This window comes from Cricetulus griseus, chromosome 7 (assembly GCF_003668045.3).
Source record: "Cricetulus griseus strain 17A/GY chromosome 7, alternate assembly CriGri-PICRH-1.0, whole genome shotgun sequence".
Classification (NCBI taxonomy): Eukaryota; Metazoa; Chordata; class Mammalia; order Rodentia; family Cricetidae; genus Cricetulus; species Cricetulus griseus.
The window spans coordinates 101,284,176-101,293,076 of record NC_048600.1 but is presented as its reverse complement, the minus strand read 5'-3'; the positions used below and the strand labels follow the sequence as shown (position 1 = coordinate 101,293,076).

The following is an 8,901-nucleotide window of genomic DNA, read 5'->3' as shown; positions in this document are numbered from 1 at the left end:
GTGTGTGTGTGTGTGTGTGTGTGTGTGTGTGTGTGTGTGTGTAAAAGCAAGAGTTTTTGCCTGCGGTACCACATCTCCAGCCCCCATGCTTCTTCCTCCACAGGAAGCCCTTTGCTGTTGCCTTCCACTCCATTCACTCTTTACTGCCCACCCCGCCACACACTCACTAGATGCCTTGTCCCTCTGGACCAACACTACAGGAAAGGCCATTCTGCCCACAGCCTCTCGGACAAACTCTTTGAGAGAAGAGGGTAGAACTGATTCCACAGCAAACCTACTAATACTGAGTCATTTCACCCTTTCCCTACCACGCTGCCATCTCAGCAGCCCTAGCCCTCCATTGTCCCCTTCCCCACAGCACTACATCCGACCCAGCCTCTCTATCTTTTGACTAAAGATTCCTTCCTTAGTAATGAGTATCAGAACCGTCCAGCCCACATACAGAAATAATAGCAACAGCTTCTATGGAAGGAACCATCATTCAGCCTGGCGCATATGTGAGACCTCCTCCTTGGACGCCTTCTAAGAATGAGATGCTGAAGCACTTACAAGTCTTCAGAGAAAGATCCAGAGTTACCTGGGGATCAGAAAGCTATGGTGCTAGGGCGGGGCTTTGGTAGCAGGGGCAAAGCCCTGGATTCGATTTCCAGTACCATAAAACCAAACTGAACCACAAAGACACTTTGGTAGAATGGGCATAAAAATGACTTAACTGGCCAGGCTTGGTGGCCCACACCTGTAGTCCCAGCTACTCGTGAGGCTGAGACAGGAGGCTCTCTTGAGTCCAGAGTTCTGGGCTATAGTGTGCTATGCCGAACTGGTGTCTGCACTAAGTTTGGCATCATTATGGTTACCTCCTAGGAGCAGGGGAGCACCAGGTTGCCTAAGAAGGGGCGAACCGGCCCAGGTCAGAAACTGAGCAGGTCAAAACTCCCATGCTCATCAGTAGTGGGATCTTGCCTGTGAATAGCCACTGCACTCCAGTCTGGGCAACATATTGAGACTCCATTAAAAAAAAATGGCTTAACTGTTCCTAAAGTGCAGGTTAAACACTGGTGTCCAATCAAGAACTCCCTGAAGACCCTTGACACAGTAGAAAAGCAGTGGCTATGTTTCTTAAGAAGGAAGTTATGTTCCCAAGCAATTACTCCATCTACTGTTTATGAACAGTTCTATTTTAGTTTTTAATATCTCTCTCTCTCTCTCTCTCTCTCTCTCTCTCTCTCTCTCTCTCTCTCTCTCTCTCTCTCTTTTGAGACAAAGTCTAACATAGCCGGGGCTGGTCTCAAACTCTCTAAGTAGCCTCTGATCCCTTTGCCTCCACCTCCCCAGGGCTTGGATGACAGATTCATGCCACCATGCCCAGTTTCTATGGGGCTGAGGATTGAACCGGGAGCTTTGTACAAATTAGACAAGTACTCTAGCAGTCCACCAACTGAGCTACATCCTGGCCCCATGACTTCTTTCGAAGATGAGAATTTCGGCTGCTTTCTTAGGAAGGAATCTATTCCTAATGCTGCTTTGGCACATGAGAGGTATTTCTAGGTGACTGGAAGCAGAGAGGACGTGACAGCAGAGCAGCCCGTGCAGCTAACATCTTGAGTCCACCAACATCTGGAAGCCAGAGCTTCAGAAGAAAGGTAAGTCCTGGCTACAAGGGAAGGTGACCCCTGCCACAAGAGACATCTTCAACTCCCATATCTGGGACGATTAGACCATAGTCATGTTGGGTCTCCAGACTCAATGGTTACCTGTCAGAAGTGCAGGAGCCAGCAAACCATAGGCACCACGCTCCAGCTCACCTTGCATGGTCAGAGGTGAGCCTTGTACCCAAGGCTCTAGGAAATTCTCAGCTCTGTTGCTTAGTAACAGAGCAGAGTGGCTTTAGGGAACTCTGAAGGAAAAAACAGATGTAAGAGGTGCTGCCTGCCAAACACTGGATTGCATGGGGTAGGGGTAGGGGTGGGGTGCAGGCTGGATCTGTGGAGTCAGAACTTCTCATCACACTAAGAGCAATCCGAGGACCCTTGCTGCCATAACAAAACTGCCATTATCGTATTTTATGAGGTGGGAGTTCAATTTCTAAGCATCATTATTGCATTTATTATGACTGATTTTAAAGACAATGTGAGTGGCATCATTGAAAGGACATTCAATTGCTCTGGTCCATCAGAGGTGGTGGGAGCCTAGGAAAGATTTCTCAGCACTGAGGCAGATAGGTCTGACATAGGAGACCCCAGGACTCTCCCAGATCCTGAGCAAGTATAGATGGACAGGTACCTGCCCACCACCCAGCACCCTGGGACCCAGCTATAGAGAAGAAAAGCAGGGCTGCCCTCTTTGGGGCTGCACAGGAGATGAACTCCAGTGGCCTGTCTTGTGTTCTGAAGTCCCAAGATACGGAAGGAACTACAAATACCCAGATTGTTTTCTTGGGCAAATCTGCTCCAAGGCTTCCCCAGTAGGCTCTTCCACACTGAACACTCTCCATAGGCTCTTCAACTTCATGTCCAAAGATAAACAGGGGATCCTAAAAGCCTTGCCTCCTATACCCACCCCACACTTGTCCCTTTGTTTTTCTCTAATTCAATAGCCTGTGGCCCCCAACATAGGACCTAGGGTCTCCCCACCTCACAGACAGCAAACTCTGTCCTGGAAGCATGGCCACCTCAATTGCCCCTGTCCTCTAGCTAACTCAAGGGAACTGGGAGCTGGGCCAGAGCTTTCAGGTCTCCATGGCCACAAGTTCAAAGTGGCATGAGAAAGGACCTCACAAGAGTTCTGCTTTGGGCGCCCTGGGATTATTTACTAACTAGCCACAAAGGAGGAATCTGTTCCAAAAGGCCTGAACAAAACTCTAGCCCATGGGTCTTAATAGAACCCTAGTTCCAAGGGGGTGTATTAGCCCCCTGGCAGCGCATAGGACGCTCTGGCACCATGCATGTTTGGGAAGTGTGGTTAGGACATAGCTTTTACCGGATCCCAAAGGGGCCCTTGGTCTAACTCTCAGATCTGGTCTCCCTCTCTCTTGCCTCCACTGTCATTATCACCAGCCCTGAGCTATTCTAACTGCCCAGATATCCTAACTGCCCAGACTCTTTTCTTTTTAAGACTGTGCCCAGCTCGGTTTTCCTGTCCCCTTTTCTTTCCAGCAGCAGCAGCAGCAGCAGCAGCAGCAGCAGCAGCAGCAGCAGCAGACACAGGATTTACAACCCAACCCTACTGGATGCACAAACCAGCAGCACAAAGGTGCCACCTTCCATTCAAATGAAAGTCCCCACTTCACACTTGATCCAGCAGGAACCACACTTCATAATGAAATGATAGCCATAAAGAGAGTACTAATATCCGGCAACTCCTTCGAGCAGCCTGGCTAACTTCATCAGCCAGTAAAGAACGGCGCCCAGCACACCCCCAGAACCCTTTCTCCTGGGCCAGGTGGCACAAGGTAAGCAAGAGAAAAGGTGTATTCCCCGGGTTTCAGACTGCCTGAGGAACAGGTGGAGATCAAGACACATACATGGTCATCTACCCTGCATCATCTCTAGGGTGTCAGTCTCATCACTATATACTCCCAATTATCCCCTCAGCCTCCATTCTCACATTAAACAAACAACAAGGGAAACCTAAAATCTCTCTCCCTTAAAACACCTTCCCCAGGAATTTCAAAGCAGCATAAATTTCTTGGAGCTAAAACTTTATTTTTAAGGAGAGAAGATGGACAAGCCGGGGTGCAAGGCAACCACTCAGGGAGAAAACCAAGGAATAAAGGCAAGCCCTGGCCCCCTGGAGCTCAGCGCCCCAGGCAATTAGAGTCCGAGGGGGCGGGGGAGCAGGGGCGGGGACAGCGCATACTGAACTTTCCCCAGCCGGGTCGCAGAGAGATGCAGCTCCCAGGGGACCGGGTGGGACCAGAAAAGGCTGAGCCGACCGGTGACCACAGCGGGAGCAGGAAGCGAGCCTCCCCTCCCCCTAAAAGGAGTTCAGCTCCTAGCCCGGGCCCCCGCCTCGCCATCGCCATTCAGCCTGCGCCCCCATGCCGGGGCGAAGCTGGGAGGGTGTCCACACAAAGCGGGGAACCCGGGAGCGGAGACCAGGGAGGAGCAGGCTCTCCAGGCCTCGCGTCCCTTCCCCGCGGTGCCAGCCAGTGACCACCCCTCCGATCGTGGCCCCCAGTGCCGCACGCCCCCTGCGCCCAGGGCCCGGGGACGAAGCCGGCAGCCACGGGGAGAGGGGCGGCCCGGATCTACCGCGGAGCCGCGGGCTCCGGGGAAGCCGTGGCCACGGCGCGAGGACTCAAACTCGCGACGGCCCGGCCCTCGCGGCCGCGCCTCGGCGATGCTCCCGGGGAAGGTGGGGCGGCCGGGCCGGGGTGGAGCGCGGCGCCCACGAGCTCGCGGTAGGGGCGGCGAGAGCGAATCGGGGTCTTACCGAGTACCGCACTCGCGTCCGCTCCCGCGGCCGCTGGGGCCGGGCGGCGGGAGGGGCGCGGTCCCGCGGTGGCGGCGGCGGTGGTGGCGGCGGCGGCCCCGGCTCGGTGGCGCGGCGGCGCGCGGGCGCCGGGAGGCGGAGAAAGCGAGGCGAGGCCGGCTTCCTAGCGGCGGGCTGCGAGAAAATGCAGCTGTCTCTGTGCGGCTGCTGCCGAGGCCACAAGTGGGGCCGCTTAGGGAGGAGCGGGGCTGCGCGCGCGCCGGGGCCCAGGCTGCGGCACCCCCAGACCCTCTCCCCAGACCGGGAAGCAGGAATAGGGGTCAGGAGGCCAACGCAGTTGCCGGGCATAGGGGGAAAGGGTATCTGGGGAACATTAGGACAGGTTCCTCGGTGCATTCCCGCGCCATCTGCACTGATAGCTCGGCTAGAGGGCAGGGAGGCTGAATGCGGAGACTGGGATCGTCCCTTTATGGCCGGGTGCGGTGCGTCCTGGCTATGCCGACTTGGGGAGCATAGTAAGGAGTTGTTAAGGCTAGGAGACCTGAGACTTGGGAGATTTGGAAAAGAGGGGGACCTAAAGTCAAGGCTAGCGTGAGAAGCTGCAGACACATACCAGGAGCCCCGAGTGAGGGTGGCAGAAAGCGCATGAACCTTTGGGCCTTGGGACACCAGGAGTGTGGGGAAGTGATGGTTCCGTGGAGTTAGAGCTCAAGCAAGGAAATAAAATCTAATATTGAGGTCAGAGGAGATGGGGGAGTGGGGGCGGGAAATCAAAGCCACGGCCCATTCACCCTAGCAGTCACCACCCACCTATCATCTCATCTCCACCCAACACTCCCCCATCACTTGAGGGGCTTCTGAGCCTGGACAAGGGTTTCCGATAACTGTTTAAGAAACCGTCGATCAACTTTGCCTATTTTTCCACGTGGTTTGGTTTCGTGCGCTAATTTGGAGATGAGAAGAGGGTGGAGATAGAGGGATGACTACCAAGCCCTGCTTTGAAATGGAGCTACCTAGGGGGATCTAAAGAGGATGAAGGTCAAATCATTAACATCTGGATCTGCAACATCTTAGAAAGAATTAAATTCTGCTACAGCAAAAGCTGCCCCATTCTTATGTGGAGCCCTGGAAATCGCCCCTTTCCTCCTCTGAAGGCTTGCAACCAGCAATCTTTGCTGAGAAGGCTCGAGGTGCTCGCCCACAGAAACATCTGATGGTAAAAACCACAAACCAAGGCCCCGGATGCAAATGTGTTTCCATCATTTGCATGTCAAGGGTAATTTCTTCAGCAAGGTGGAATAGAAGAGAAAGCTCATCTCTGAGGATCTCCTGGTCCCTCCTGCCCATGCTCCTTCACCTGATTTTAGGGAACCCTCACAGAGTCAGGAGCTGGTTCCTAGACCCCAGGTTAAAGATTCTGAATCTAGAGTTCTCTGCTGACGCTGGCTTGTCACCCATAAAGTCTGATGGTGGTACTGAACATGTCACTTTATACTACAGTGTTAAGTTCATCTGTCACTTTTCTGCTTACTGGCACTATCTTCCTCTGATTTGTCCAGGTCATTTTGACATTTCAGGAGTGGAGCTGGGAAGGGGGGGGGAGCTACTAATCTGGAGATTGTCCTGTTTGCACATGCCTTTGGATTGCTCATAAAATGTTAAAAATGTATTTTCATTAAAGTCATTAACAAAGCCGTTCATTGTGATGGACAGTCCTCCTTGAAGCACCCTGTCTATGGGCTTTGCTATTGCCCTCCTCCTTTGGAGTCGATCCTGGAAGCTTTTCTCAGTAGCACCCCCTCTTCTGCTTTTCATACCCCAGGGCAACCTCACTCACCCCACCACTGTCTCTGAGCACCTAGAGGCCCAGTCCAGGTCTCTCACCTGTAACCCAGCCCTTCATATCTGTTGCCTGCCTGGCGTCCCAGCAGCAGGGCCCTTGAACACTGCATAGGGCAAACTCAAAGCCACTTCTCCCTCATCTGAATACCACCTCTGGCACAGAGGTAGACCATCTCAGCCCCTAGTACCCTTTTCCTGGGCGTTCTGTTGGTTTCCAGCTGTAGCTCACTCCTCCCTCCCTTCGTCTCTCCTTCCTTCCTTCTCTGCAGCTGCTGCCTGGCCCGTGTGCTCTGCTCTTCTCAGCTGGGGAGAGACCCCTTTTGCTTTCTAGCCAAGCTTCCTGCCTGCTTTGGAAGGGATACTCTAATAATTCTTTCTTCCCCCGCCCTTCAAGCCTACCAACACAAATTATGTCCCGATCCTGTGCTATCCACAAGTCATTCATTGCCCTATTAATGTCTTCCCATTCATAGTAGACTTCCTCTAGAACGGGACACACATCTCTTACTTTTTCCCAGCCTCCTTCTAGCTTTGGTTTCCTGTGGTCTGGCCTCCTTCCCCAGCCATCCCAGGAGCTACACTCAGTGGGAGGCCCTGGCATGCACCTGGTTGTTTAAACCCGTGAACCTCCTGCTCGCCCCACTTTTTGGCTCCGATGCAGCCCCAGATGCTCTTCAGGCTTCTTTGAAATTACTCCCACCCCACAGATTCCCAGCTTCATAAGGTTTTCCCACCTGCCCCCACATTTCTTCAGCAGTCTTCTCTAGCACCCAGTTTCTTCCCGCTCTCCTGGTGAACTCTACTGCCCAGGATAAGCTCACAGAGGCAATGGAGGTTTCTTGACTTTAGGCCAGGCACTTAACTCTTTCTGTGCCTCGCTTTCCTTACTTGTATTGACTAAGGTCTACTTCATTTTGTTTTATTGTATGTATTTGGGTGTTTTGCCTGCATGTTTGTCTGTGCACCACATGTGTGCCTAAAGAAGGCATCAGTTCCCCTGGAATTGGAGTTGTGGATGGTTGTGGATCACCTTGTGGGTGCTGGCAACCAAACCCAGGTCCTCTGGAAGAACAGCCAGTTCTCTTAACCACAGAGCCATCTCTCCAATCTCTCTCATTTACTTCAAAGGACCGTGATGAGAATGTGATCGGTCCACACATTCTGCAGCACTCGGAGCAGTGCTTGGCATGCTACGTGCTCGGTAACTGCTAGTGTTGTTATAAATATATTCCTTCATCTGCTCTCAGGTGGACTGGGGGTGCTGGCTAGCTTTATGTCAACTTGACACAAGCTAGAGTTATCAAAGTGGAGGGAGCCTCATTTGAGAAAATGACTCCTTAACATCTGCCTGTAGGCAGCAAGCCTGTAGAGCATTTTCTAAACCGGTGATTGATGTGGGAGGGGCCAGCCCATACTGGTGGTCCCTCCCCAGGCTGGTGGTCCTGGATTCTGAAAGCAGGCTGAGCAAGACTTGAAGAGCAAGTCAATAAGCAGCATGCGCGCGTGCGCACGTGCGCACATACGCCACTATGGCCTCTGCATCAGCTCCTGCCCAGGTTCTTGCCCTGTTTGAGTTCCTGTCCTGACTTTAATGATGGACTACTACATTGTGGATGTGTAAACCAAATCAAACCTTTCCTCCCCAGGTTGTTTTCTGTTACGGTGTCATCACAGTAATAGTCACCCTAACTAAGACACTGGGCTAATGACCTGCCTGTCGTCCCAGCACCTCTCTCTTCTTGAGTCTACTGTATGGAATACACAGCTGCTATTGGACAGGCTGCACCATGGTCACTTCCCCTTGAGATATATTTAGCATCCCTACATTTTTCTTTGCCAAAGTTTCCGTCTTGGATAAAGACACATCTCATTCATTGAGCTATGAATTCACAGGCAAACCCCACAGTAACATCAGGGCTTTCTACTTTCTGAATTCATTTGGAATATCCATGCTCTGCCCTGGTTCAGACTCTGCCACCAGGGCCCTGCCTGCTAGCGTCCTCCCCAAAGCTAGCAACTGCTGCTCTGAAGACTTGATGGTGCTCCCTGTTGAAAATGGTGGGTGACTCCTCATTCCTCAGAGGGCAAAATTCAACTCTGCTCCAGCTCACATCTGGAATAATACTGAAAAGCCTCTGTATGAAAATCTTGGTCCCTAGTGTTAGCATGTTTAGGAGGTGGGGCATGGTGAAGTCTTCCCGTGACCTCAAAGAGAATAGTGATACCCAGCCTCTCCCCCTTCTCTTTCATTCCCCATGCAGGGGATGAGCAGTTTTGCCTGACTCATGCCCTTGCCGTGATGTGTTGCCTCATCACAGGCCCCCCCAAAGCAACGGGCACATAGATAATGGATCTGTGTGTTAGTTAGGGCTCTCTAGAGCAAGACTTCTTAAACTCTTGACCCTTTCTTGCTCATTTCTTTTACATGATCTTAAGCATGTAGCTGTACAAAATAGTTGTACAAATCAAATTTTTACTATTAATAACTAATAAAATATTTTTAAAAAGCCCGGTGGCAGTAGTGGCACATGGCTTTAATCCCAGCACTTGGGAGGCAGATGGATCTCTGTGAGTTTGAGGCCAGCCTGGTCTACAGAGAGAGTTCCAGGACAGCCAGGACTGTTACAC

General features: G+C 52.2%; 1 protein-coding gene across 1 annotated transcript in view; it reads right to left on the bottom strand.

Annotated features, from left to right (window-relative positions):
• The window catches only part of Cuedc1 (CUE domain containing 1), an 89,578-nt gene extending 85,079 nt beyond the window's left edge, over positions 1 to 4,499 (bottom strand). The window contains 1 exon segment of the mRNA XM_027426295.2: positions 4,432 to 4,499. The gene's annotated coding sequence lies outside the window, so the exon portion shown is untranslated.
• Between the last annotated feature and the right edge of the window lie 4,402 nt (positions 4,500 to 8,901).